The sequence below is a fragment of the Ahaetulla prasina genome, chromosome 11 (assembly GCF_028640845.1).
Source record: "Ahaetulla prasina isolate Xishuangbanna chromosome 11, ASM2864084v1, whole genome shotgun sequence".
Classification (NCBI taxonomy): Eukaryota; Metazoa; Chordata; class Lepidosauria; order Squamata; family Colubridae; genus Ahaetulla; species Ahaetulla prasina.
The window spans coordinates 7214497-7219586 of record NC_080549.1 but is presented as its reverse complement, the minus strand read 5'-3'; the positions used below and the strand labels follow the sequence as shown (position 1 = coordinate 7219586).

The 5090-nt window shown below is 43.7% G+C and overlaps 1 protein-coding gene across 3 annotated transcripts in view; it reads left to right on the top strand.

Moving 5' to 3' along the window:
* THOC2 (THO complex subunit 2) overlaps positions 1-5090 on the top strand; it is a 63794-nt gene that overhangs the window by 290 nt on the left and 58414 nt on the right. The gene's annotated exons all lie outside the window — the stretch shown is intronic.

The window sequence follows — 5090 nt, the reverse complement described above, 5'->3', positions numbered from 1 at the left end:
GTGAGTTCGGGGGGTTGGGAGTGGGTTGAGGGGAGGAGGCGTTAATGGGTGGGTGGGCGAGGCGGCCCCAGCCGATCCCCCTCCCGCCCGGCTAGGCCGTCGGATCGACCCCCGCCCCGCCTCACATACTTGTCCCGCTCGCTGCTTTTTTTTTTTTTTCCATCCCGAGGGCCAAAGCCGCCGCTTCTTTCCCTCCCACCAGCGAGCGGGCGCCTTCCCGACCGCTGGGACTACAACCCCCAGGATCCTCGGCCCCGCCTTTGCCTTTGGCTGCCAGGTGGCAGGAATTCTGGGAGTTGGAGTTCTCCAGCCCCGCCGGGAAGACAGTCCAGGTTAGGCAGCCACAGAGGCTCCTTTTCATCCTTTTTTTTGTTTTGTTTTGTTTTCCCTCAAGCCCTGGAAATGGTCCCCTCACCCCCCCCTCCTCCTCCCCTTTTCTTTGCCTTCCCCTCCCCACCGGCTCCCCCTCCCCCTGCCCCACTGAGCGTCCCACCCACCTATCTCCCCCTCCTTTGATCTCTCTTCCTCCCCAACTCCCTCTCCCTCCCCTTCATCTCCCCCTCCTCCTCCTCCATCTCTCTGCTCCTCCATCTCTCTCCTCCCCTCCTTTCCTCTCCCTCCTCCCTCTTCCCACTCCCCTCCTTCCATCTGTCTCCTTTCCTCTTCCTCTCTCTCCCTCCATCTCTCTCCCTCCCCTCCTTTCCTCTCTCCCTCCCTCTCCCTCCTTCCATCTCTGTCTTCCTCCTCTCCTCTCCCCTCCGCCATCTCTCTGCTCCTCCATCTCTCTTCCTCCCCTCCTTTCCTCTCCCTCCTCCCTCTTCCCACTCCCCTCCTTCCATCTGTCTCCTTTCCTCTTCCTCTCTCTCCCTCCCTCTCTCCCTCTCCCTCCTCTTCCTCCCTCTTCCTCTCCCCTCCTTCCATCTCTGTCTTCCTCCCTCTCCTCTCCCCTCCGCCATCTCTCTCTGCTCCTCCATCTCTTCCTCCCCTCCTTTCCTTTTCCTCTCCCTCCTCCTCTCCCCTCCCCTCCTTCCATCTCTGTCTCCCCTCCTTTCTCTCCCTCTCCCCATCCTCCTCTTCCTCTCCCCTCCCTCCATCTCTCCCATCCTTTTCCTCTCTCTCTCCCTCCTCATCTCTCCCCTCCCTCTTCTCACTCACCTCTACCTCTCCCTCACTCCTCTCCCCCTTCCTCTCTCCCCTCCTCCTCCCTCCATCTCTCTCCCCTCCTTTCCTCTCCCTCTCCCTCCCTCTCCCCTCCATCTCGCTCTGTCTCCCCTCTCTCTCCCCCTCCATCTCTCTCTCCCCTCCATCTCTCTCTCTCTCCTCCCTTTCCCCTCTCTGCCCCTCCATCTCTCTCGCCCCCCTCCCTCTCTCTCCTCTCCTTTTTCCAGACTTGTCAAATATCTGTCACTTGGGCTTCTTCTTAGCCTAATGGCATTTCAGGATTTGGGTTTGGCCGGTCTAGGGAAAAGAAGGACTGGGGGGGAGTGGGGCATGATAAGACAGTAATCCAGTATCTGAGGGGCTGCCACAAAGAGGAGGGGGTCAACTTGTTTTCCAAAGCACCAGAAGGCAAGAAAAAGAAACAATGGATGGAAAACTCATCAAGGAGAGAAACAACCTGGAATTAAGGAGAAACTTCCTAACAGTGAGGACAATGAACCAGTGGAGCGGCTTGCCACCAGAAGCTGTGGGTCACTCATCCCTGGAGGTTTTTAAGAAGAGACTGGACAGCCTTCTGTCTGAAATGGTATAGGGTCTCCTGTTTGAGCAGAGGGTTGGTCTAGATGATCTCCAAGGTTCCCTCCAACTCTTGTTATTCTGTTAATTAACCAGTGGAACAGCTTGCCACCAGAAGTTCTAGGTGCTTCATCACTGGATGTTTTTATTTAAGAAAAGACTGGAAAGCCACTTGTCTGAAATGGTATAGGATTTCCTGCTTGAGTAGGGGGTTGGTCTAGAAGACCCCCAAGGTCCCTTCCAACTCGATTCTGATTCTCCTGTCCTATTTTGACTTCCACCTCTTTGTACCTCTTCCAAAGTAGTTTCTTCTTCATACAAGCAAAAAAGATCCACCGAAAGGAAAGCAATCTTTTGAAATGTTCTTAAGAAAATGAAGCGCTAATATAGGGGAGCCCCCTCTATTCTTTATATCCCTTTAAATCTTTTCAGGGATATTTTGTCTTATTCTCTTAATGTGATTCATAGATTTCAAAACTAATGGATTATCTGTCTGCCTGTCTTATACAAGAGTGAAGTGAACAAAATTATTATTATTATTATTATTATTATTATTATTATTATTATTATTATTATTATTATCATCATTATTATTATTATTATTATTATTATTTAATTTTTATACCGCCCTTCTCCTGAAGGACTCAGTTGGGTCTTCCAGCACTAGAGGTTTTCAAGTAGAGATTGGAAAAGCATTTGTCTGAAATGGCATAGGGTTTCCTGTTTCAGGAAGGGGTTGGACGTCCCTTCCAACTCTATTATTCTGTTAAATCCCTTAAATCAGGGTCGTGGACTGGGGACAAGAACATCTGTAAAGCATTTTTTTTTAAAAATCCAAAATATTCTTGCAAATTGAGCTCAGTGAGAACTATTTCTTGTGTTCAGTATTGTCCTGTAAAACTTGCATTCCTCTGTATAGTTTGGAGACTTTGTCCATGTATCTATTTTAATGTATTTTACTGTATGCTATTGTCACACAGCTCATGGCTCCCTCAGTTGAGCACATTAGGAGTCACAGCTAGTGGCTGCTAATGTGCTCAAATCCCAGCTAGTTGCTATTTAACTGCAATATCTTTAAGCTGCCTTTTGCGGTTCATAGGAAATATATAGCAACTTTGGGGGGAAAAAAACATACCAAATGAATACAGGTATTATCAGTAAAACCCCCAAAACAGAATCAAAGTGTTGTGTTATATACATTGATAGACGATTTATAAAATTCAAAACGAGAATTTTTTTTTCATTTCCACCTATAACTGAGAAAAGAGGCTAGCTGTCTCATTTTCTGAGCTAATGAATCCCACAGTTTAATTCAGTCTGCAAAGAAAATCCTCGGAGAACACGTTAGTTGTCCTGCATCTCCCACAAAGCCGGGGGATCCTTAAGAAATGAAGACTTACAATGAATAAGTAAATTTGAACCCTCTATTCTGCTTTTCCTCTTTGTCAAGTCTACCTACAGTTGATTGATCTACAAATAAGAAGTCCTGTAATATTTTCCTTTTAAAGCCCCCAAAGTATACACGTTAGTCAAGAACAATCCAAAGTAACTGGTTTGCACGCTGATAATCATTGGGATTATTTCAACAGCTTTTATTGGTAAGGAAGAAACTAGTATGAGTAATGAAGCGATGTACACTAATCTCTTCAAATCAAATAAACCCAGCTTCTTTACAGTTCTACTGTAACGTTAATGGAGATTTCTAAGATGGAAAGATGCATTAGATAATACTAGGTTTTTTTCCCCCTAATGGAGGCATCAAAAGTGCATTTGGATTAGAAAACATCAAGCATACATGTAAACAGAGGCCAAATCCTGGTGTATCTTCTAGTAACGGTGTTTGTTCTTGACCATTCTTTCGTCAGTTGCTTTAAAAATATGGACAGGTCAATGACTTGCCACTTCGCTATATTTCTGATCACTCTGAATTTACAAGGACATCTGATTTTATGTGACATGATTTAGACCAGAAAATGCATCTGTGAAAACTGTTTAATGCACACATATTTCTGCAGGAGAACATTTCTAAATAGGGCTAAGCTGGATAAGAAGCGTTGACTTGTTTATGTAACTTACCTCTGCACAAACACAACGGTTAGTATTCCCCTTAGTGCCCCTTATTATCAACTCCCCTGCGTGCTGTATTATTTGTCCTCTTAACTTCTGATGCAAATTTAAGATCCAGCTCGCTTTAAAACACGGATCTGAGTGCATTCATTTGCAGGAAAGGATTTTGTGACTGATACGGAAGTTAAGGTACAGAGTGTTGGCATCAAGATTCAATGTAGGTAAGGCAGATTCATGCTGGAAATTGGCATTTTAAACCAACTGACAAGTAGAATTCCAGTAAGGAACATGCTGCGATTATTTACAATCCCTATGTAGAGGATTTAGTAGAGACGTTTCAAAATTTTCTCAATTCACACCACCCTTGGTTTTTTTGTGGTATTGGTACACTTTCTCCAAGATGTAATAGCACAGCTCAGGAACTCCAAGATGTAACAGAACCATGAATAGTGGAATATTTTACATTTTTGAAGGAAGCATAGTGATATTGGTCTAGTAATTTGTGCACTATGCAACAGACATTCAGTATCGATGCACTGCCTTTGAAAATTAAAAATAACCTGCGGAAATTCAGAATAGCAGTTTGGGAAAGATGGCATTATTAGTTAAATGTTAGCTAAGATCTGAGGTTTTCTTAATCTGAAATCCAGTAATTAAGATGAGCCATGTAATTTTAGGCTGGATTAGGTGATCTGATTTCTTTTATCATTTTGAATTAAAAGGGCTTTAGAGTTGCTCAAATATATTCATTTTTATTTAAAACTGCCTTCTCTTTATCATAACCAGACTGGGGATGGCCAATCTATGCTCCTTTTCACGTGGTCATTAGAAATTTTAAAAGTATTCGGTGGAGAATTGCTCCTGTGTTATTTTTTTTAAATATAGCCCTTAATTCTGATATTATAAGTAGGTCTTTCTTAGAGGAAAACTAAGAATCCAAGTGCATAATCTTCAAAAAGAACAAAGAGCAAAATTAAACCCATTCCATCATGAGTAAGGTATTAGGTTCCTAAAAGATTCAGCACTAATGAAAGACCTCATATACTGTACATAGCCTCCACCTTGCAGGGTGGTGATCTCAAGGGCGTATACTATCCCCAAGATTATTTTTCTTATATCCTCTAATCCCCTGTTTCTCAAACTTGGCAACTTTTAAACAATGTCTGGATTTCAGCTTCCCAAAGTTGAGGAATGCTGGTTGAGGAATTCTGAGCGTTGAAATCCACATGTTTTAAAGTTTTGAAGAATACTGAAGTAGTTCACATCATTGTTAATACAAGAAATCA